At 43.2% G+C, this 26043-nt stretch overlaps 1 protein-coding gene across 3 annotated transcripts in view; it reads right to left on the bottom strand.

Moving 5' to 3' along the window:
* The window catches only part of spry2 (sprouty RTK signaling antagonist 2), a 212426-nt gene that overhangs the window by 81085 nt on the left and 105298 nt on the right, over positions 1–26043 (bottom strand). For all 3 annotated transcript variants that reach the window (XM_034678191.1, XM_034678192.1, XM_034678193.1), the window contains exon 4: positions 11681–11884. The gene's annotated coding sequence lies outside the window, so the exon portion shown is untranslated. The remainder of the gene's footprint in view (positions 1–11680; positions 11885–26043) is intronic.

Genomic DNA, 26043 nt, shown 5'->3' with positions numbered 1-26043 from the left:
AGCCTGTAGCCCCTTCCCTGCATGTCTTTCCCCCACTCTCTCCCTACACTCTCTTTCCTACACTATCCCCTGTCCTCTCCTCTATCAATGAAGCAGTAAAAAGGCTCAAAAATAAATATAAGTATAAATCAATAAATACAAAGTTATTGGTTTGATTAGCTTTTTTCCCAAACACACACTGTACGGGGGGTCATTTTCATTGATAAGTCAGTAGTGGATGTGACTGACAGGCAGACACACTGTAGCTGTTAGACAGAACGCCATCCATCTGTCCATCACTCCAACCATCCATCCATCATCACTCCATCCATCCATCCATCCATCCATCACTCTAGCCATCCATCCATCACTCCAAACATCCATCCATCACTCTAAACATCCATCCATCACTCCAAACATCCATCCCTCCATCCATCCATACATCACTCCAAACATCCATCCATCCATCTCTCGAACCATCCATCCATCACTCTAGCCATCCATCCATACATCCATCACTCCAAACATCCATCCATCACTCCCACCATCCAACCATCGGCCCCACCATCTATCCATCCATCCATCCATCCCTCGAACCATCCATCCATCACTCTAACCATCCATCCACCAATCCACCATCCATCCATCCATCTATCCCTTGAACCATCCATCCATCACTCTAACCATCCATCCATCCATCACTCCAACATCCATCCATCACTCTAACCATCCATCCACCAATCCACCATCCATCCATCCATCCCTTGAACCATCCATCCATCACTCTAACCATCCATCCATCCATCACTCCAAACATCCATCCATCACTCTAACCATCCATCCACCATCCATCCATCACTACAACCATTCATCCATCACTCCAACCATTCATTCATCACTCCATCCATCCATCATCACTCCATCCATCCATCCATCTACCCACCCATCCATCCATCATTCCAAACATCCATCCATCACTTCAACCATCCATCCACCATTCCCACCATCCATCCACCATTCCCACCATCCATCCACCAATCCACCATCCATCATCACTCCATCCATCACTCCCACCATCCATCCACCAATCCACCTTCCATCATCACTCCATCCATCCATCCATCCATCCATCCATCCATCCATCCATCCATCCATCCATCCATCCATCCATCCATCCATCCATCCAACCATCCATTACTCCAACCTTCCATCCATCACTCCCACCATACGTCCATTCATCCATCCATCCATCCGTCCATCCATCCATCTATCCATCCATCCATCCATCCACCAATCCATCCATCACTCCCACCATCCCTCCATCCATTACTCCAACCATCCATCCATTCATCACTCAAACCATCCATCCATCCCAGCAGCTAAAGGGGCAGTTCAGGTTTTGATATGTGGACAGAAGGACATGGGATCTAACCCCCAACCTTCCCATTGAGAGAGGACCCACTGTACCTCTGAGCCACAGCTGTAAGAAAGGCCTGTAAGAAAGGCAGCATGAGGCCAAAAAGAGGGGGATTCAGATTGGGAGATATTACCTGGTGTCGATCCCAATATTAAACCATTTCATATTTTCTTTACTTGTTCAGACAGTATTGGTACTTCTTTCAGTTATTACTGTCATCATATATATTATCTATTTATGAAAAATCCATTTAGAAAAATGTCTTCAGAAAATGTTGACAGATTTCCTCTCAAGGTGAGATGGAACAAAGCTTGTTCAGATGCTACAGTAACACTCTGTATGAAGAATAACTGTTTACCAATCAGCTCGGTCGACCGGTCATCACGCTGTTCTCTTCCTCTAACAGAACACAGACATCACACATTACCATTCCCAATGTGACACCAACTTCACTGAAGTGAAATAATGACTTTCATCTTGTTGGTTTCCAGCATAATCCCACATTTAAGCATACGCTGCTTTTATGAATTAATTAGTTCTCTCAAACACTTTGGGCTGCCATCTTTACAAGTCTGCACTTCTGAAGTGAATTATGTACCGAGGAGGTTTAGAACCCCTGCCAAGTCCGCCGCTTATTTGTGGAATGTAAAATGTGTTGATTTGATGTGGTCCCAAAATGTGTTTAGGTTTTTGGGGGTTGAAAAAAACAAGCATTTAAAAACATAAACAACAACAGATACAAACAATGTAATCTAGCATCTGAATGGGAGACACTCCTGTAGCTGCATGAAGCCTCCCTGCAAGAGGGGGGGGGGTAATATATTTATACTTCATGATTTTCATGTTGGACGAAAAATCCACCAATCCACCATCCATCATCACTCCATCCGTCCATCCATCCATCCATCCCTCACTCTAACCATCCATCCATCCATCACTCCAAACATCCATCCATCACTCCAACCATTCATCCATCACTCCCACCATCCATCCACCAATCCACCATCCATCATCACTCCATCCATCCATCCATCCATCCACCTATCCACCATCCATCATCACTCCATCCATCCATCCATCCACCATCCATCATCACTCCATCCATCCATCCATCCATCCATCCCTCAAGTCTAACCATCCATCCATCCATCACTCCCACCATCCATCCACCTATCCATCCATCCATCATCAGTCCCAACATCCATCCACCAATCCACCATCCATCATCACTCCCACCATCCATCCACCAATCCACCATCCATCATCACTCCATCCATCCATCCACCTATCCACCATCCATCATCACTCCATCCATCCATCCATCCATCCATCCACCTATCCACCATCCATCATCACTCCATCCATCCATCATCACTCCCACCATCCATCCACCAATCCACCATCTATCATCACTCCATCCATCCATCCATCCATCCATCCACCATCCATCATCACTCCATCCATCCATCCACCATCCACCATCCATCCATCCATCCATCCACCATCCATCATCACTCCATCCATCCATCCATCCATCCATCCATCCATCCATCCATCCATCCATCATCCATCCATCCATCCATCCATCCATCCATCCATCCATCCATCCATCACTCCCACCATCCATCCACCAATCCACCATCCATCATCACTCCATCCATCCATCATCACTCCATCCATCCATCCATCCATCCATCCATCCATCCATCCATCCATCCATCTATTTTCGCATGAAACATTTTTGTTTGCCCTTTTTTTTGTATTTTCATGTGAAACACATTTTTTTCACTTTTTAAATGATTTTTACTCGAAACATATTTTTCCTCCAATTTTTATTAATTTCACGTGAAACTATTTTTTTAATCTCTTGTATTTTTTATTTTGGTGTGAATCCAAACGTTGTGTTTAAATGTATTTTGTCTTTTGTTGCCAATCTTTATTAAATTGGACTAGCATTGGAAAAGCAGCTCTGCAAACCTATAGTATAAATGTATATATCTCATTAAAACGACTCAAACAATGGATTAAGTTCTAGGAATGTGAATTAGAGTGAGAACAGACCATAAGTGTAGCATTTTGAAATAATATAACTAAGATAACAGTTCAGATTGTTTTTTGTTGTTGTTTGTTCATATTTGTGAGACTCAGTGGGTTCTTTGTTTATTCTTTTTTTTTTAATGATTTGAAATGTATTAGTATTTACATATATTCAAGTAAAGACACAAATAATCCCAATGTCAGAACACATATCTATACACACAGTTCTGTATTCACACATAAAATAAAGGAACAGAAAGGTGTTAGTTCTATAACAAGCTATAGGAGCTGCTGGTAGTCAGGGCCCTTGGGAGTCGGTCAGGGTCAGGGTTACTGTGAGATTCACAGTAATTGCATTTCAATGTAAGTAATGTAACACAGAGCAGCCAACAGACTGACAAGGTGCAACAGTGCACTTCTCCTTTAACCACAGTCGTGGTATCAGACTGGATCTGTCTGAGTCTGACCAAACCGCAGCACAATAGGTTGCTGTGTCTCTCTGTTGAGCAACATGTCTTGTTGCCTGTAATACCCAGATCAGGTCTGACAGATCGCCAGGATCCTTCTCTCATTGGATGTGACTCCAAGTCAACCCAAAGCAATAATAGACTTGATGCTTCTCCCCTGACAAGATATGGTGGACAGTTCCTCCCTCTCTCCAGTCCTCTTCATCGGCCTCTCGTCTTTAACTCTGACTTGGAACAGAAAGCAGCGGCGCTAATGCTAACAGATTTTCTGTCGGCTGTATCAGAACGGAGCGGCGCTTTGGCACCTTGGCCTCAAACGCAGCGCATTTCAAAAATCAGTCAGGAAACAAAGCGAGACAGTCACCTATTAGCCCTCACACACACACACACATGAGGAAGTCGATAACCTGCTGTTGCCTGAAACAGCGGAGGTATAAAAATGTAAAGTAATTAGTAAAAGGCGTTCAGTCAATTTCCAGCTGTCTGTGTGTGTGTTAACACACGTTTGTGTCTATGCGTGTATTTGCTCCTCCAAACTGCAGCCAAGGGCACTATTGTCTCCCACACTGCTGCCCCCTCTGAATGTTATTGCCTTTCCTTGGCACCAGAACAGCAGGGAGGGCATACGGGATAGCAGACGAGGGAGCGGAGGCATCTTCCATTTGCATTACACTGCAGGAAATGTGTGACCCTGAACGCAGCATCTATATGTGATTTTTGTCAGTCAAAACCATTAGTATTTATTTGCTGCTATACATCCTCCCTCTTGCAGGGAGGGTTTATGCAGCTACAGGAGTTGCTCCCATTCAGCTGCAAGAACAGATTGTTTGTATCTGTTGTTGTTTTATGCTTTAAGATACTCATTTTGTCAACCCCCTAAAATTGCACACATTTGGGGATATGTCTGTCCCTGAACGCAGCATCTATGTGCAATTTTTGAACGTCAGTCAAAACGAGATGAACATGTTTTACAGTGTCATGATTTCTACCTGAAACTATTTTTTCATAATTTTTATGTGAAACAATTCTTTTTAATTTTTTTTGTTTGAAACAATTTTTTCCATTATTTATTATTTTCCCTTGAAACTATTTTTTCCCTTTTTGTTTATTATTTTCACTTGAAACTATTTCTTTCCCTTTTTTATTATTTTCACTCTAAACTATTTTTTCCCTTATTTATTAGTTCACTTGAAAATAAATTTCCTTTTTTTTATTATTTTCACTTGAAACTATTTTTCCCCTTATTTATTATTTTCACATAAATCTATTTCTTCCCTTTTTTATTATTTTCACTTGACACTATTTTCCTTTTTTTTTATATTTTCACTTGAAACTATTTTTCATTTTTTTTATTATTTTCACTTGGAACTATTTTTCCCTTATTTATTCTTTTCACTTGGAACTATTTATTTCCCTTTTTTTATTATTTTCACTTGACACTATTTTCCTTTTTTTTAATACTTTCACTTCAAACTATTTTTCATTTTTTTTATTATTTCACTTGAAACTATTTTTTCCTTTTTTTATTATCATTTTCCCTTGTAACTATTTATTTCCCTTTTTTTATTATTTTCACTTGACACTATTTTCCTTTTTTTTAATATTTTCACTTGAAACTATTTTTCATTTTTTTTTTATTATTTTCACTTGAAACTATTTTCATTTCTTTAATATTTTCACTTGAAACTATTTTTTTCCATTATTTATTATTTTCACTTGAAACTATTTTTCCCTTTTTTTTATTATTTTCACTTGAAACTATTTTTCCTTTTTTTTATTATTTTCACTTGAAACTATTTTTTCCTTTTTTTATTATTTTCACATGAAATTATTTTTTCCCTTATTTATTATTTTCAATTGTAACTATTTATTTCCCTTTTTTTTTATTATTTTCACGTGAAACTATTTCTTTCCCTTACTTATTTTTTTCCCTTGAAACTCTTTTTTTTACCCTCTTTTTTATTATTTCCATGTGAAACCAAAGTGATACATTTTCTTTGTCTTTCCGGTTGCCAATCTTATTAAATTGGACTTTTTTTGTTTTGTCTCTCTTTTGCTGCCTGTTGATAAATGCAAAAAAGCCCCAAAGAATATCAAAAAGTATTTATTTATTTACTCCCATTCAGCTGCAAGAACAGAATGTTTGTATCTGTTGTTGTTTTATGCTTTAAGATACTCATTTTGTCAACCCCCTAAAAATGCACAAATTTGGGGAAATGTCTGTCCCTGAACGCAGCATCTATATGCAGTTTTTGAATGTCAGTCAAAACCATTAACATAGGGGCGCTGGTGGCCTAGCGGTCTTAGCGCTCCACATACAGAGGCTATAAAGCTACATTAATGTAAAGCAGATGAATAAGTTGATTGCACATGTTCAAGCTTCCATTCTTCAGAGTGGAGAAGGAAGGAGAGGAGTTAAAATGATGTAAAAGGCAAGTGTAGTGATATTGAGTGCTGAAGCACAAGGCGGCCATTACTCCAGACTTATGAACGACTCCTTTATGCAGCCTTCATGTCACGTCAGTCTGGAGGCTGCTGCACTTCTAATGACGAGTAGCATCGAGACAAAGCAGAGAGTGGAAATAAAATAAGATGTCATCCAGCAAATTACAAGGTGGACCAATCAAATTAGAGCAGAGTCAAAGAGCTGCGTGCTCACTTACTTAAAGCATGACTTGACATTGTAAATACACCTTAAGACAGCCGCACAGCACATCCATTTACAGAAATAGAAAACTTTGATTCTCCACTTTCTTCTCTTTGTGTTTGAAGTTCCAATTTGCTGCCTCCTTTCTGCAGAATGGTATTAATCTGTCACAATAGGGAGCAGACACTCAGAGGGCTTAATGACAGCGTTTTGTGCAGCAGTCTCTCTTTCCCCCCTTTGTTCTGTCATTTAGCGGGAGCTTTCGCTGCTGAATATTGGACAAGATTCAATCACGCTTTAATTGCATGTTCCCTGGCATTTCAAGCGAGATTGCGAGACACAAAAATAGCAATTTTCATTATTGATCATCTTGGCGCACATGCTGAAACGCCGCCATTTTTTTTTTTTTTTGGGTGACAAACACCATTTGAAGTCTCCTGGAAGAAACAGTGCGCTTGTTTAATGATGCCGCTAATTTCACACTGACCTCGGATCAATGGCACTTTGGATTCAAAGTTTTCTGTCAAATGAGGCGCTAATTGCTAAGGCAACTTTAGTCAAACATTTAGCTAGCTGTGACGAATGACAGAAGCAATGAGTGGGCAATGTAAGAGCGATGGCATTAAAACACAACTAATTCAACTTAACTATGTAGCGCTCGGTGTGTTGCATGAAAGTGCATTAAAACCGTACTGTACCCCTGGGGGTTTTGGCTGCTGCTCTCCCTGCCTTGGCTTGTCATGCCTGTATATGAAAGAGAGGGGAGGTATGCTCTCCCCATCTCAAGCTTTGGCATTCCACTCAGTAATCTGAAAGGGCAGGGAGCTCCCTATGTATTCCGCTCTGTTCAGTACCCATGTGTTTTTTGTTTTGCTGCTGCTGCTCTCCCTGCCTTTGATTGTCATGACTGCATTTGAAAGAGAGGGGAAATGTGCTCTCCCTGCCTCAAACTTTGGCATTCCATGTAGAATTGTGGAGGGGTATGGAGCTCCCTTTGTATTGTCACTTATGTTTGCTCTGTCCAGTCCCCATGTTTTTTTTTTTGCTGCTGCTGCTGCTGCTGCTCTCCCTGCCTTGGCTTTTCATGTAAGCATATTTAAGGGAGGGTAAGTGTGCTCTCCCTGCCTCAAACTTAGGTAGGCATATGGAATGGAAGGTAGCTCCATATGTATTTTAATTTATGCTGCTTTGTTCTGCAACCCTAGGGGGTTTTGCTGCTGCTCTCCCTGACCTTGCTTTTAATGTATGTATAAAAAAAAAGGGGGGAGGTGTGCTCTTCCCACCTCAAACTCTGATATTCCACTCAGGCATGTGAAAGGGCAGGAAGCTCCCTTTGTACTGTGTACTGTAGTCACTTATGCCCGCTTTGTTCTGCACCACTTGGGGTTTTTGCTGCTGTTCCTGCTGCCATGGGCTTTTAACAAATGATTATGAAAGAGAGGGGAGGTGTGCTCTCCTTGTCTCAAACTTTGGCCTTCCATGTAGGAATGTGGAAGGGCAGGGAGCTTTCTATGTATGGACACTTATGTATGCTCTGTCCAGTACCCATGGTTTTTTTTTGTGCTGCTGCTGCTCTCCCTGCCTTGGCTTTTCATTTAAGCATATTTAAGAGAAGGAAGGTGTGCTCTTCCCACCCCAAGCTCTGATATTCCACTCAGGCATGTGGAAGGGCAGCAAGCTTCCTTTGTACAGTGTAGTTACTTATGCCCGCTTTGTTCTGCACCACTTGGGGTTTTTGCTGCTGTTCTTGCTGCCATGGGCTTTTAACAAATGATTATGAAAGAGAGGGGAGGTGTGCTCTCCCTGGCTCAAACTTTGGCCTTCCATGTAGGAATGTGGAAGGGCAGGGAGATTTCTTATATATACTATTATTTGATTTTTTCTTTTACCACTACAGGACAAGGAACTATATTTGGTGACTTTGTTGACCTCAATTTTCTACACAAAATTTTGACAAATGTCACAAATGTTAAATAGTCTTGTTATGTCCTCCAATAACACTCTAGGGTTGAAATTTTAAGTATTTCAAAGCGTGCCCTTTAAAGGGTTAAAGCCATAGTATGAGCACTCTGTTAGCAGCCGCCGCATTCGAGGACATGAGAGTAGGTCTACTTTTGTAATTCCACTCTTTGTAGCACATGACAAGGACACTAAATTGTCAGGTTAGGAGAAAACAGTGTCCTTTTTTCAGCCTGCTCTCGATAACATCGATAGCATCATTATTTACTCGTCATAGCCCACAACACTGTGCTGGAGATAAACTCTGTCTGTCTTCTTCTTCTTCTTCTTCTTCTTCTCTCCCCCTCTCCCTCCAACCTCCAACCCAGCAGCAAATTTATCTCTTACACAGACAGTCTGGCTCTCCAAAGTGCTGCTGTGCATTCAAAGTCGTCCGTTTCTTTATTTATCTCACAGGCGATGTCAGGTCACGACTCTCCTGACACTCTGTGGAGTTAACACGCGGTGGAGCTTCAAAGGCTTGTCTTTCACGAGTGGGTAGATGTAAGCTGCCATGGTGTCTTCTCCGTTTGGTGTCAAGGAGGTGATGTATTATGCAGCAGCGGCGCAGTGGGTCTTGTTGTGTAAAGGACCAGTATGTGGCCTTGGCAGAATATGTGGCCTAACTTGGAGGAGGTGTGAAGATGGCATTTGCAGCTTAAATTCTTTGTCCAGGTTCTATTCAAGCTGGAGGAGGAGCGCGACATGAAGGTGTGCCCTTTTTTCTGTTACACTACTGGACTGACTAACAGCAACAAAGGTGTTATAAAAGACCCTTGTACCGAAAAACTCTGGTTCAAGACTATGGTTGTTTTCAAAACCACATACTACATACTACCTACCAATATACTACTACTGCATGCTCTCCCCGCCTCAAGCTGGCATTTCACGTACACATTAGGAGGGGCAGGGAGCTCCATATGTATTGTCACTTAAGCCCGCTCTGTCCAGTACCCTTGTGTTTTTTTTTTTGCAGCTTCTGCTCTCCCTGCCTTGGCTTGTATATAAAAGGGAGGGGAGGTGTGCTCTCCTCACCTCAAGCTTTGGAATTCCACTCAGCCATGTGGGAGGGCAGGTAGCTACCTAAATATTGTCACTTATACCTGCTTTATTGTGCATCCCTGTTTTTTTTTTTTTTGCTGCTGCTGCTCTACCTGCCTTGGCTTGTCATGCCTGCATATGAAAGAGAGGGAAGGTGTGCTCTCCCTGCCTCAAACTTTGTCATTCAATGTAGGAATGTGTAGGGCATGGAGCTCACTATGTATTGTCACTTATGTATGCTCTGTCCAGTACCCATGTGTTTTGTTGCTGCTGCTGCTCTCCCTGCCTTGGCTTGTCATGCCTGCACATGAAAGAAAGGGGATGTGTGCTCTCCCTGCCTCAAACTTAGGCATTCCATGTAGGCATATGGAATGGCAGGTAGCTCCATATGTATTTTCATTCATGCTGCTTTGTTCTGCACCCCTAGGGGGTTTTGCTGCTGCTCTCCCTGCCTTGGCTTGTCATGCCTGCATATGAAAGAGAGGGAAGGTGTGCTCTCCCTGCCTCAAACTTTGTCATTCAATGTAGGAATGTGGAAGGGCATGGAGCTCCCTATGTATTGTCACTTATGTATGCTCTGTCCAGTACCATGTGTTTTGTTGCTGCTGCAGCTCTCCCTGCCTTGGCTTGTCATGCCTGCACATGAAAGAAAGGGCATGTGTGCTCTCCCTGCCTCAAACTAAGGCATTCCATGTAGGCATATGGAATGGCAGGTAGCTCCATATGTATTTTCTGTTATGCTGCTTTGTTCTGCACCCCTAGGGGGTTTTGCTGCTGCTCTCCCTGACCTTGCTTTTAATGTATGTATAAAAAAAAGAAAGTAGAGGTGTGCGCTCCCCACCTCAAACTTTGGCATTCCATGTAGGAATGTGGAAGGGTATGGAGCTCCCTATGTATTGTCACTTATGTATGCTCTGTCCAGTACCCATGTGTTTTGTTGCTGCTGCTGCTCTCCCTGCCTTGGCTTGTCATGCCTGCAAATGAAAGAAAGGGGATGTGTGCTCTCCTTTCCTCAAACTTAGGCATTCCATGTAGGCATGTGGAAAGGCAGGGAGATCCCTATGTGTTGTCTTATGCCTGTTCACTGCCTTGGCTTTTCATGTATACATATGAAAGAGAGGGGAGGTGTGCTCTTCCCGCCTCAACCTCTGACATTCCATGTAGGCATGTGGAAGGGCAGGGAGCTAACAGAACTGAGCAAAATATAACTTACTGTATGCGAGAGTGGCCCTGACTGAGATATGATGTGAGCACCATATTATCGGATAGTGCTTTCTGTAGGTCAGAACATAAATACAAGACATCCTCTGAGAAAACCACTGCCTGGATAAAAAACTGTCCGGTTACAATATCTGTTTTTATCAGAGCCTGTTAAGGTGTTCTTTCAACTCTGCTTCCCGGTCAACACAACCACTGAAGATATTACACAATCCGACAGAAGCAGTGAGCCTGAGGTAGAAACATTTAAAAAACACAGCCTGGCCTTTAATCTTCAGATTCTCAACATTTCCCACCTCCTCAAAGAGATATTTTGGAAACACAGTTTTTAAAAAGCTGTTCTCTCACTGCAGTGTGGACAGGAAATGTGAGCGTTATGAAAACAGAGTCTCAGCCTTTAAAATATCGCTGTATTTTTCTATTCAAATCTTGATGTGTTGTGGAAGATGGTTCGTCATACTTAACTCTGACACCAGCTGAAAGCTGATTTGTGTAAGTGTAAGTTGGCACAAGCCAAATTCTAGGAACCCGTCACTTGTTGCAGATGAGTAACAAAATGAACACTGTGCCCCTCAGCCACGTCAACCACCTACAGGATGTACTGCTTGTATTTTGACAGACAGATTAGACGCTCAGCGGGGGAAAATACCATGGATTTTGAATGTCTGACAACCCACTACTAACATTTTAGTTCCATCTCCTCTCGCTCACAAAAACAAACCATGCATCAGAGTTTTAGCTCATTAACATCTGGTCTTTGTGTGACACTAAACTTCTTCCGGTTGGAGCATCAGTCACAGTTCATGCTCTGTTGTAGAAGCAGGGAAAGTAAGGTTTTGTGTTTGTCTCACGGGAGGAAAAGAAAACAACACTTACCAAATTTGACAAGGTCGGAGGTCACGCAGCAAAGGCTCCACACAGTTTCTCGGCACGTCCTTGGAGTCCCTGGACCTCACATGAAGTTAAGGTCAGGGAAATGGGTTGACATTGAGATTTCAAAAGCGGGACTCTGCAGTCGGTGAACCATGTTTCCCGAGGTCATCGTAGTCGTACTGGATGATCCATTCCGAGCTCAGCCTCCTGTGAGACATAGAGTTTTAGTTTTTAATACCCTTTCCCCTCAAACAAACTGCAATGTTACCAATCTGCAAAATGACTACACACCCAAAGGAACTACTCAGGTAGTCTACGAAAACCAGGATTCAAGTACAACAGGAAGTCAACCTTTGTGTGATTATCGAGGGTATGTCATGCTTTTAAACAACAAAATATTTCATGCAGCAGCTCTATGCTGCAAAAAGGCAGTTGGACAATAAGTCAAAGTTATATTTTTGGGGCCTTTATTTTGGAAAAGAGAGGACAGTGGATAGAAAAGGAGACTAGGAGAGAGGGGGGGATGACATGCAGGAAAGGGGAATTGAGCCCTGGTCACTTGCTACATGGATGTGACTAAACCAGACAGTTGAAAAGCTTTCACTTATGAACTATGAATGCCTCTTTCCCCAATGCTAGACAGTGATGAATGGATAAACCACTGTTGTGAAGCCTGCTGCCTGTGTGTGGAGAGATGAGGTCCACTATACCTGGCTAATTACTACTACTACTAATAGTAATGTGGACTATGAAATACTTTCAACTGGGGCTTTTTTTTGAGTGCAATCCACATCCATCTCAATATCTGTGCCTTTCCAAATCTTCATCCATCCATCCATCTTCCTCCACTTATCCAGGTCCGGGTCGTGGTGACCAATGGAGGGGGACACCTTAAAGTGGTGGAGGGGTTTGAGTGCCCTAATGTTCCTAGGAGCTATGTTGTTAGCGGCAGGTGCCCCTGGTAGGGTCTCCCAGGGCAAACAGGTCCTTACAAAGTGCGGCCCCAAGACACCTGATGAAGACAAACACCACCAACGAGTGTACCCTGTCCGGAGGGCCACAGGCGCCTGGTGGCCAGGCCTTCACCCATGGGGCCCGGTCAGTCCCAGCCTGAAAGGGTTACATTGGTTCATCTTCCCATGGGGCGGCTGTGGCTCAGTGGGTAGAGTCGGTCGTCTATGAATTAGAAGGTTGGCGGTTCAATCCCAGCTTCGGCAGTCACATGCCGAAGTGTCCTTGAGTGCCCCAAGACACTGAACCCCAAATTGCTCATGTTCAGCGGTGTGTGAATGTGAACGAATGATTAGCTAATACTGATGATGCCTAACATTAGCAGCCTCTATCATAAGAGAGTGAATGGGTGTGAATGGGTGAATGCAATGAGTAGTATGTAAAAGTGCTTTGAGTAGTCAGACAGCCTAGATGAGCGCTATATAAGTACAAGTCCATTCAACATTTACCGTGGGCTCACCACCCATAGGGGGAGTCACAGGGGTCGGGTGCAGTGTGGATTGGCCACCAGCAAGAGGCGGGGCCTTGGTGGTCCAATCCCTGTTTATGGATCTATATTCATATTCAGGCTTATTCCAAGTGTGGACCATATGCTCTAAATTGTATTCCAGACTACGTCACTAAAATGTTAAATTTGATTCTAAAATGTTAAATGTATGTTTCCAGGACTCTATATTTTAGCATTTTTTGTACTTTTGTACATGTTTTTTTTCCCCTGAACAAATGTCTGGTACAGCATGTTTATGCTGCCCTTGAGTTTGGGCTGATTTGCTACATTTATTTTGCATGTCCTCTGAGATAATGCGTTTCGACTTTGCATTATTTTGCATTTTCTGCATCTTCTTTGAGCTTTTTTGCATCCTGTTGTTTAACTTGCAGCACATTTCTGACATGTATTCGTTTAACACCTTTTGTTTTTGAATTTTTTTGCAGCCTTTCCCTTCAAATTTGAATCATTCGAGTCATTGCGGTGCGTTTGCACTCCTCATCCACCTCACAAACTGCTGCAGGGGTTTGAATAGGAGTGAATAATTAGCCGAGAATTTACCTTTCATGGCGCTAACTTTACTTGAGTTTGTGAACGCATGTGTGTGAACGTGTGAATCCTGACCTGTATTTGAAAGCCCTCTGAGTGGTCTCAAGGCTTTAAAGCTGCTATATGACTACAGCCCACTTATATAGAAAGGCTGTGAACAAAGAGCCGCTTCTTTTACATGCTGTTGTGCTTCTACTCTGCAATTAGAGGGAAAAAGGGTCGAACAATGGGCCGCTGTGTCTCACAGCATTACACATTATTTCGACACAAAGATGGCTGTGAAATGTGTCTGTCTTCGCATAATCTGTTTCATGTTACACATCTTCTGTGGAGATGAGACGCTTCTATTGTCCCTGACGCTAACCAAATCACACACATCTATGATTCTCCAAGGATTTTCCAGCATTTGCTGTGACAGAAATAACCTGGTGGGAGCAGTTGCGTGGGAAGGGAGTGTTACAACTAGACAGACTCATATTTGGAATCTACCTCCTGTACTGCTGCATTCTTGTACTACTGGCCTTAGATCTTGATAGTAACTGCTGAGCAATGGCAGAGAGTGTCTCCTTTACTAACCCTCAGCTGGGTTTTCCAAACCAGGTTTGACCTGGTGACATTTTAATCTCAAACTTCCGCCTTGAAATATTAACCGGCTGTGCCGCAGCTCCTCCTGAAGCAAGGGGAGAGATTCAAACATTCAAATGAGAGGTATAGAATTGAAGCAGAACACTGAGTCAAGTGTTTTATTTGGGAGTCGCAGGAGCGGAGATTGTCATCACGCCGAAGTGCACATCATCATCATCATCATCATGCTCCTTTATTTCCAACAAGCACCATTTGGATTATAATATCATCCATTGTTACCCTGATTCATCCATCTGCCGTTTCCATGGTGAAAGCTGTGAGAAGCAGAGCCCACACACGAGGACTTGTCAGCAGTCATGAATATTTCTCATTGAACTCAGCATGCAGAAGGAGGAAGAAAAAACATGCAGTGTCCAGCAGGCGTTCTCAGACAATGAGCGTTCGTGAAAAGCCTCTTCAGTCGTTGATGATTTGAATTTATATTGCAACTCCTTTTTTCTTTATTTGTCCAAATATTTTAATATAATTGCATATGTTTCAGCTTGTGTTCTCTCTGTAAAGCGGAAAGGTTTGCTCCAATGTGACAGCAACGTCACCGCAAAGCACACAAAGCACAGGCAATAAGATCTAGCGAGTGTTTCCAACAGGGTGGAAAAATTGATCAGTCGTGCAAAGTTTTTGACCCCTGCCACAGCGAATGGGATCCGTGTTGGGTCTAATTACTTTTTACAAGCGGCCCACATCAGCGAGAGTGCGGTCGTCTTAATGGCTGCAGGGAGGGCGGGAGAACAGCCGGGTGTTGGAAGATCAATGGACATGTAATGAAAGTGTTTTCATGTCGGATCCTCTCGCCCTGGATGTCATGGACATCAAGTCGTAAGATGTTGTGTCATCCCGTGAAATTCTGGAAGGGAAGTGGTTCGGTTCAAGTTTAAAACCTTATAATAAAAGTGCCACTCATAAAAATGATGAGGAAGGATGTTATGAAAGACGGACCAACTTTTAGAGATGCTGAAAAGGTCCTTTCAAGGGAGACCTGGCCAAGACTGCTGTACCCCTTTTCAACCGAGGCGGTTCCATGGCCAGTTCGGAGCAAGCGCTCAATTGAGAAGTGTTTCAACGGCGAGTGAACCGGCTCCCGGCCAAGAAAACTGGTTCCAGACAAACTATCCAAGAGTCAGTTGTGTAACCAGGGTAGTTAAAAACTACCCCCCGAGCAGGGGCTTTTTAGGGGGGAGATATCTACCCCTGAACTAAATTTAGACCCTGGGTCCACCGGTTGAAACGCACATAGTTCAGGGGTAAAGTACCTCTGGTCGAAAAACACCATATGAAATTGAATATTACAGAATCTAAGGTAGGTCAAAGGTTTTGTTTGTGGTTCCTCAAAACTTGGGTCCCAAAAAACAGATTACTGGATGTCTGCCCATGTCTGAAGTATCCAATCCACTTCATTTATATAGCAGATTTATAGTTTAAAGTAGGCTGAGTAATACTCAAACATTCAAATTATGTCAGAGGATCAAAAAAGGTTTCACTTTCCAACAACTAAAGGAAAAGGACAAATATTTCTAGTGCTATAAGAAATCTTGATTGACCACTTAGGATGTTATTTGGCAGCTAATGACCCTCAGAGAACTCAAATCGAACCAAAGTTGAATTTAAATCTTGTTGAATCTGTAACTCACCAAGGAAACAACAGAAATTAGCCCTGCACTGAAACACTCAAAGGTCCCCTGAGGTTCCTCTACTTCTGCATACTCATTCCACAAAAGCCCAGACTAAGCACAATGCGGTGACAAGGCTTCTACATGCAAATCTGATGTTTATAGCTGCATTCAATTTCAACTTAATCAACAGATTGCTTGTTGTTGTGGCTCGCTCAGCTTGAGGTTCTGATTAATAGCAACATGACAGATAAACATCCAAACACAAGATGGGGATAGGGTTGTAAAGGAGTCTGAGGCGAGCTGCTGTGGCCTGTACAGTTCTGAGTGCGTGGATGCAGAGATACAGTACAGCCTGCGGGCATGGCTCATGCTTCTTTGCTCAGTGATCGACTAGAGAGTCATTGAACTGAAAGACGAGTTGACATTCTGTCTGAGAGCGTGACATAGATTAATAATAAGCCTTTCTGCCCTTGCATCCTTCACGCCGTATGGACACTTAAGTTCCACGTGAGCGGACTCATCCTATATCTCTTTATGTACGGCTGGCTTTCTACTTTGTCAGGTTGCAATAACTGCACTCGGGCACTTGTTCTTATCCTCAGTAATGCAGGATGACAACTTATCAAGCTGTTTTAAGCTAAATGAACCCCTGTAGCTTACCTATCGCACTCACCTTTGTTACCTTAAATGAAAAATTGCTATGTAGACGCCTAAGGAATTCTCTTAATGTTGGATTAAACCATTTACAAAATACTTTGCATGTGGGAACGAGGAGGTGGAAGTAAATATGCTTCTTTTGAAGCTTTAAATACGGTGAAAATGCAAATGTGTCAAGAGCTGCTGAATGTTCACCCTTAGTTTCAGGGCCAGCGATGTAAATGGAGCCATGGAAGGAGAAGAAGGCAGTGCCAACAATAATTCACTGAGACAAGTGTAAAGTGAAGACAGCCCCAGGGAGAAAACAGGATTACTAGTTAATTCAGCTTTGTGTGTGTTAAATTGGCTGGAAGAGAGTGGCTGTGAGTATTCTGTGTGTAGTTTGAGTACATGCGAGTTTAAGTCGGTCTGCATACGTTTGAGGGAGCTGTCACAGTGTTCAGGTTAAGGGGAAGCTGAGGTCAAGAGGTCAAGGGGTTTTGCAAGCTTTTCCTGACAAGCAGAATGAAAAGAGAGGGGTCTCTTATATTGGTTTCATGGTGTTTTACACCACTTGATGTCTTGCTAGGGTCTAACTGAGCAACTAAAACTGTGGTGTTGAAATACTGAAACCCATATTTAACGGGAAATGGCACAAAGACAACACATCAGTTACTGGGACTAAAATATTCAGCTGTTTTGGGAAAATGATATACCAAGTCAAGAAATCTGTATCAGGGACAAAAATGGGGTATAGCCTAATAAATGATTATAGCCTAACCCAACAGGCTTGTCCTCTTGACTCACGGTCTTCTCTCTAACCTCTTGTAACAGACTCTATTTTCCAATCTGTGTTTTGGGTGGTGGGGGCTTCAAGGGGCCAGGTGGTAGGGCAGGTAGTAACAGTGTTGTCACTACCTGGAGCTTGCATGTACAGAGCCTGGGTCTGTTGAATGTGGCAAAACTGTAAAGAGTGGGTTGTTAAATTGGGGTGTTCTGCTGGTGGATATGATGGGCAGGTTGGTTCTGGGGGGCCAATGATAACTGTTAAGCCTCTCTAAAGGGTCGTGTGCCTAACCTTAACCCTCTAACCCTGACGGCCAAATTCCACCAGATCCGTGTCTGGTCCGTCTTTGATCCGTCACAGCACCGGATCTGATAGGTTTCTATTCTAGTCAATGTTTTAACTTCCACTGGATCCGCTCTGTTGCGTTCCAGCTGCGTCTCTAACCCTCTAACCCTCTAACCCTAACCCTCTTACCCTAACCTTCTAACCCTCTAATCCTGTAACCCTAACCCTCTTACCCTAACCTTCTAACCCTCTAATCCTCTAACCCTAACCCTCTTACCCTAACCCTCTAACCCTAACCCAATAACCTTTTCATTGAACTGAAAATAATGGTATCTTTATTGTGGGAACCTCAGAAGGAGTTATTATATATAGCCACTCAATTTAATCTAGAATAAAAAGTCATCTTGGCTTATTGCCTGCTCTGCTCTCTATTCTGTGGAGAAGACACCAACTGAGATGGCAAGTGTAGTGAAAACAGTCTTTTCATTAAATAATGAGTCAGGCAGCAGTTGGTAGGGGCCTGGGGACACACATAAGAAGGGAGAGACAGCTTGGGTTTCTCAAATCAATCTGTTTATCCACAGTGCTAACCCAGTAACACTATCACTGGGACTGCTTTAAAGACAGGAAAGTTATTCTTTCCTCTTACACAGTTTTATCAGTCCATTCGGCTGATACCACACTGATAGAGTCAGATAGTGTTACTCGCAGGGAATCTGAACGCTGCATCCCCATCAACAGGACCACTGGATTAAGTCATCTGATTATTTCAGTCAGTGCCCTGCCTGCAAAACATATCTGAAAAAGACAGATGTACCACTTGTTGAAGGATATTTCGTGTGGTGAGAATGTGCAATCAGTCTGTCAGGTCAAACACCAGAGAAGAACATTGTGTGCATGTGTGTTGAGCATCTTCTTGGCCTGACCGACCACAATAAATGGACCTTTGACTTATTAATACATTTATTTGTGGCCCTTTAAGATGTGTATTTGAGTACCCGTGGTTTAGGGTAAAGGGGAAAGACATCTACCATCTACATCAGTTAACCAGTTAATTGTAATTGATTTATTACATGACTGTGTTGAGTACTTGTGTCTAATTAGTCATTACAGTGTAACAGTTCATCCCACACAACCATTCAAATGCTTGCACTGCACTTGTGGGTTCATCACCATCCATCCATCCATTTTTTCCCACTTATCTTGGGTTGGGTCACAAAGGCAGCAGTCAAAGCAAATTGACCCTGACATCCCTCTCCCAAGCAACTGTTCCCAGCTAGGGAATCCCGAAGCGTAGGTAGGATATATAATCCCTCCACATCACCTCTGCCACAGGACTAATCCGCCTGTCAATCTCACGATCTATTTTACCTTTACTCGTGAATACAACCCTGAGCTCCTTGAAGTACCCTAAAGCCTGCTGGAGGTCCAAGCCTGAAGACGCCAACAGAACCACATCGTCTGCAAAAAGCCGAAGTGAAATTCTGAGGCCCACCAAACTGGAGACCCTCCAGTCCCTGGCTGAGCCTTGAGATCCTGTCGATGCAAATCCCATGGATTTAGTAAGAAAACTTAATCTTTGATACTTTGGACTCACAACAGCAGGGTGGAGATAACTGGAGCTAATCTGGATGTGGCAGCTATTGGTCACCCCCTGGCAAGCTGGGGGCTTTGTCAGGCTAGAAAGGTACTTTATTGATCCCCAGGGGGGAAATTCAAATTTTTCACTCATGCTTTTTTGGACATGCTACACATACAGTTTGTTGGTATATACATACAAATGCACACACATGCAGTGAACATGCTTAGGGAGAGATGTCAGAGTGAGGATCCTGCCGTCAACCAGCGCACCCCGAGCAGTTGGGGGTTCGGTGCCTTGCTCAAGGGCACCTCGGCAGTGCCCAGGCAGGTGAACCAGCACCTCTCCAGCCACCAGTCCACTTGCCAAACTTCGTCCATACTGGGACTCGAACCAGCAACCCTCCGGTTCCCCAGCCAAGTCCCTATGGACTGAGCTACTGCCGCCCCCAACTGAGCTACTGCCGCCCCCAAGGTTAATGGCTCCACGCCCGAGGCCAGAGGCTGGGATGGAGATTCAGTGGCTGGTTGGGCGAATGAAACAGGTGGATGATTGGAAAGAGTGCAAGGGGCAACCCTGGTTCATAACAGGGTTCATAAACCCGTAACATAATCGCCTGATGTACATAACTTGGTATGCATATTTCAAGACTAAGTATAGAATCAAACTTTTCATTTGGCTTCATGAATTTGATCAAGATTCGGCATCACAACATGATAAATAAAAAGTACAGATTTAGTAGCCTACCTGTGGCTCCTCATGTCCCCCAAAGCCAGATATAGATATGACAGATGAGCACAGAGAGAGCCAGCCCATCACTGGGGTTATCAAGTCCCTTCACCGATGTTTTGTTAAGGTTAGGCACACAACCCCTCAGAGAGGCTTGAAAGTTAGCTTTGGCGTCCCAGAACCAACCCCCTCCAAGAAAAACTCTTGTGTACATCACACCCAACGTACGAACACACACACACACACGTCCATTCAAATCCCATTAGAAACAATGAGAAAAGGTCAAGCGGTCATTACAGTCCCTATCCAAGTCCGATCTCCTCTCAAATGTTGCTTTTCAGGTGAGTCATTACGTCTAATCAGACATAATGCTGTGATGATTCAGCATTAGTTACCCATTAAAACGGATGTTTACTTTTTCCTCTTGACCTTAAGGGAACGTTTTTTTGGACTGAACATTTCATCAGTTTCACCCACGTGAAACTGGAGTCGTTTCGCAGAGCTTGGTCTCTCGAGCAGGGCTGGTTCTAGCCTGTCAGAAAGGGGGTCGGGTACAGAATTTGGAGTGGGCACAGGGTTCATTTAAGAATAGAAAGCCCACGCCCAAGCTCTACTATCACACTAAAACACTGATATATTAGAGTAAGGATACAATGTCATGTTTGATAAAAGGCCGTTAAGATGCATTGCTTTCCCACTGGGTGAAGACAGGGTGAAAAAGAGAGTGATAAAGATTGGGGTAGCGTGCAAGCAAATGGACAGAAGGGCAGATGCTAATGAAAAATGGTCGTCTAATCATGAAGCCTGATGTAAATCTGTAGGTTAAAACTCTCAGAACTTAATGAGCCCCATCTCTGTGATGAAAGTGACAGACGGAGTGACAGCTGTCTGAAATAAAAGGTCCTCCTGAGACTGAAAGGGCATTGTTTGATCCCTGTTTTAATGTATGCTTAACATTTCTTGATCAGAATTATGCCTTTGGGGATTAAGTTTGTAATGTCACACTGACAGGGGTCATTTTTTGTGGCTTTGACACTCCGTTTGAGCCCAGTGTGACACAAAGTCCACGTCTAACGGGACTAAGAGGTGACTGGTGGACTGAAGTGGAGTGGATCGCTGTCTGTCCAGGGACGATAAAAGGCGTTACTGGTCAGTGAAGCCAGCGCTGGTGCAGACTCACTCTCACTCCAAATTCAACACTCGGAGGGGGGTGTGTGCATGTGCAGGGTGTTAGGGGGCAGTTTTGGAAAGGCCCATTGAGTTCTGTGACAGAATCATCTCAGTGCAGATCAGGTGTGTGTGCGTAAGTGGACCTGATTGAGATCAGTTGTGGGGAGCTTATTTTTACCCATGGGTTCACTCTGTGCTCAGTCATTATCCCTCCATCTCTTGTTGAAAAGAGTGTGAGTCTGCAGTAGCACCACAAGAAACTTATTTTTGTTTTTTAGGTCCTTTCTACCACAGTCCTTTGTGTTTGGTTTTGAAGCCCCCCCCCCCTCTGGCAGGCATTGTGTTTTGGGTACGTTGTGATTCCTTGGTGTCCCTGAGAGCTGAGTTTCTAGTCAGCTGTTCCACAGCAGTGGTTAGCTTGTCTACGTCAGGGGTTTTCAGCCTGCAAAGACAAAGCTGTCCCTTTAAGTGATATTTGTATCTTCATTCTGTGCTGTTAACTAACCAGGAACATCTTTGTTAACTAATTGATAATCAATAAATCAGCCCTAACCTCATCTGGCAACAAAGACAGAAAAAAAATAATGACATGTAACTTCTATTTTTGTCAATATGTTTACAACAATGGGTAAAATATGGAGTTGTAGATTACTTTTAGAAGACATCTGTAGACCCCCACATTAGTGTCCCACGCCCCCCCTCAGAGGGTCCCGACGGCCACTTTGGGATCCCCTGGTCTAAGTGTTACTTAGCAAAGGAAGCTTGTTTGGTTTAGGATGCTAGCATAAGAGGCCATGCTGCCAAAGATCTGAGAAAGCCCCCAAAATGACCTTACTAAAAATGAGGGCTGTCAAACAATTATGTTTTAATTGCAATTAATTGCATTATCGAACATAGCTTACAATTTTACCTTCTATAAATGTATTTTTCAAAGGGATATTTTCCAGTTTGTAATACTGATGAGACGCTGATGAAAGCCTAGGGCTGAAACGTGTTCGTTTCTTTAACCTGCTGTCAATTTCTAAAATTAAAGTTTTTGAACTGTATTGCGAGTGCGGACATTTTTCAACTTTTTGTCCTTTTTTGGTCAGCACCGAGTATTTTTTGGAGTAGTTTCAAGTGAGAACGCCATTTCTCTGTCTTATGGGAGTGGAAAAAAATTCTAACTTATTTATTTTAATAGTAAGTTAAACATATTGTAATTCCAAATATTTTTTTGTTTGTAAAATATCTCCTGGAAAAAAAACAAAAAATCTGTACTATTCAAGATCTGTGCCCAAACACCGATTTTTATTAAGCCCCGCCTACCTTTCATCCTGCGACATGATTGGCGGATCAATGCCTTCTTCTTCCTCTGTATAATTTGCGTTGAAGGCTCAATAGCGCCCCTCCCCTTTTTAGTGGTAGAGGGGTTTATTCATATTGAATTTGTATCTAACATTTTTCATATTTTAACAACAGGCCTCGCTGAATAAGACCACTTTGTTTGTTTTGAGTGTTGATGCCTTTGTTGATAGTTTGTTGAGCTTGCAGTGTATATTCAGAAAGTGATTTGAAAAATAATTTCCCCAATGGGACAATAAAGTCTAAAGTCTATCAAGATAATTATTGTAATCGAATTATCGCCCAGCCCTACTTATGTGGACTGCATTTTTAGATCATGTGGACTAGTATAGGTAGTAAAGAGATTGCATCAGTAGGACCTCATTGTTGGTGTGATATTATTCGACTAAGTGAAACTGTAACACTGTAAAAGAATGAACCCCCCCAACCCCTCATTAAAAGTGGGGCCTGGAGTGATTTCATAATTCAAAGTCAGTCTCCTGAGTTGGGTAGAGAAAGGCCGGTCAACAGCAATGTTAACTCTTCATCCTTCTCGGCCACATGAATCTGGCACTGGCATGAAAACAATCTCACTTATCTACCATGTGGCTTTGAGGTTGAGTGGGCTGCCCTCTAATTGGAAGAGTGGGCGGATACACCCCGAGCTCCTGCAGTCACAACGTGGAAACATCCTTGGGCAAGATACTGAACCCAGAATTGATGCTGAGGGCATAGCCTGGGGTGTATGAATGTGGGTGTATGATTAGCTGATTAGTGGCCTTTCATTACACGGAGCTAGTGTATGAATGCGTGAGTGTGATTGGAAGATGAGAGAAGTGCTATGTAGAGAAGCATCATGCATGATGTCGAAATGACAACACCAAGGAAGAAATATGCTGTATAATAATGTAATAATAATAACCCCCTAATGTCACACAAACACTTCCATTATTCAGACCAAATTGTCAGTTATGAAAGTACTTGTTTACATAGTAATGTCCTCATGTAGTAATATTTTAATACATATGTTGATTGCTTCATTATAATTCCGCATTTGGCAAAGAATTTCAATTTATCATCGGCGTAACGAAATACATGTTTACTGCATGCATTCAGACTCAGCCGGAACAGAAGGCTCTTTGCTATGTTGAGATAGTGAGACAATTCAATATTTAGCCTGAGATGAGCAATGACTTAAATGCACAGCTGCTCCCATAGTCCACACTTGATTCGCATCAAGTCCCTCTCGTTGTTTATTAACGGGCACGTGCATTTTCACATAGCTGGGAATAATGAAATGTGTATCAAATGGAACACGCACTGCTCATGGGAAATTCTGGACATTAACATGTACATTTAATTACCACTCCGTTTCGACATGTCTGCCTCCAGGGTTAGTCAGTGACCACGAATGCTCTGTTTAGCTTTGGATGATTTAACTTCAGATACAGACAAGTAGCTATTCTAGCATCCAGATGACTCACATGTGTCTATTACAACGTGTCGGGTGGAATCAACATCAAAGTGGAAAGACTTGGCCATCCTCTTAGCTATACTGCTACTTCCTCAACTTCTAAAACACGAAGCTGCTACAAATAAACATGGGTGTGGAGTGAAACTTTCAATATATGCCAGACCTTCAGTGTCTGTGGCTGACCTGCAAAGCTCTTAATGATCAGACACCTTCATATCTTAAAGCGCTCATAGTGCCCTATTACCCCTCTAGAACACTACGCTCCCAACAAGCAGGCCTGCTGGTCCTACCTAAAGTCTCTAAAAGTAGTATGGGAGGTAGAACCTACAGTTATCAGGCCCCTCTCCTTTGGAATCATCTACCAGTCAGGGTCCGGGAGGCAGGCACCCTCTCTACTTTTAAGAGTAGGCTTCAAACTTTCCTTTTTGATAAAGCTTATAGTTAGTGCTGGATCAGGCTTGGACCAGATCTTAGTTATGCTGCTATAGGCTTAGACTGACACACTGGGATCCTATCTCACCCCCTTTCCTCCAACCCCCTCATCACTTCCTTTAACTCTCCCTGTCCCATTAAAGTTACTAACCATAGACCTTTCTGGAGTCCCTGAGCTCCCTTGTCTCGTAGGTTCCTCCTGCTGTGGACGTTCCAGACTCCAGCTGATACAGACGTGCTGGACTCTAGCAGCAACAGCTTCTTCTACTCGTCTAATCACTATCACCGCTCCCTCTCTCTCTTATTCTCCTCTATCCCTCTTTCCAACACCAACTCGGTCGAGGCAGATGGCTGTCTAACATGAGTCTGGTCCTGCTTGAGGTTTCTGCCTGTTAAAGGAAGTTTGTCCTCTCCGCTGTAACTAGCTAAATACTGCAAGGTGCAATGCTCATGGTGGATTAAGGTTGGGTCAGACTGAGTCTTATCCCCTAATAATAATAGGAAAATATGCCAATAAGATACGCCTTGTTTGTGTATTCAACGTCTGTTGTAATCGCAACAACCACACATGCACCCAGCCAATAGTCGCCAGTTAACAAGGTCACTAATGGAACTGGAACACCGGTCTCTTCTCATCTCCTCCCGCATTCACTGTGAATTCAAGACAAACATAGCTTTTGTCACCTGTCTTGTTTGTTTTGGAAGATGCCGCCATGTTTCCTGTTGACCCTGTCAGATACGGGTATGTTCTGTCGGCTCTGTGTTTGAATGCACACGGTGTGGTAGTATGTACGCCTGGTTTGTTTATCGTTCCACTGTGAGAAATACTGCAATGTCAAGACAATAGTTCCATATACCATGTTCCCCCAAGGCCACACACGCACTCCCTGTCATGTCTCCACGCCAGGGTTAACCTGTCCTGGGTGTAATCTAAAAATGTTCGCCCACCTGCCTGGGATGAGCCGAGGGAGATCAGCTAGTTAGGGTTTATGCCTGTCTTGGAACCCCTAGGACAACTTTTTGAGGTTAGCTACATAGGACATCCAATCAAGACATCCCTTTCCGTGATCGCCATTGTTTAGCATCCAATTAATAGATTGATACGTTTGGATTATGCATTATTGGTGGGTTGGGTTCTGCCTGTTTTCCTGTGTACTGCCTATATCTGCTAAAACACTGGTGAACAACACAACTTGTACAAATGCAACTCTTGGCTACATCACATCACATCACCGCTGGGATCCAAGATTGTCCAGACTGAACAATGCTTGGATAGCTTCAGTCAAGCTGAGCCTCTGCATGAGGTCATTGTGGAGCACAGATAGTCAGAGAGCGGCCACAGTTCTTGGGGAAGCTGCACCATCTGTTCCTGTCAGTCGCCACTGACCCCCTCTTAGAGTGTAAGAATGAGATGAATGGGACCATCAATGGGATCCTGGTCCTAATCCGACAGTTATGATATCGCCCCTGTTGGACTAAGGCGCCCACATTTGCTGGAGACTGCGTGATCTTTGACATCCAGCATCATCCTCAATCAGCTTTCAAGGGGCTTATGAGCTTCGGATGATGGGAAAACAAGTCTCTATTGTCTCCATCGTGGTCTAGAAGTTTAAAGACATGGCTGCACTAAAGCAGTACCACCACTTCTC

Source organism: Notolabrus celidotus, chromosome 24 (assembly GCF_009762535.1).
Source record: "Notolabrus celidotus isolate fNotCel1 chromosome 24, fNotCel1.pri, whole genome shotgun sequence".
NCBI classification, from domain to species: Eukaryota; Metazoa; Chordata; class Actinopteri; order Labriformes; family Labridae; genus Notolabrus; species Notolabrus celidotus.
This window is presented reverse-complemented; position numbering and strand designations above follow the sequence as displayed.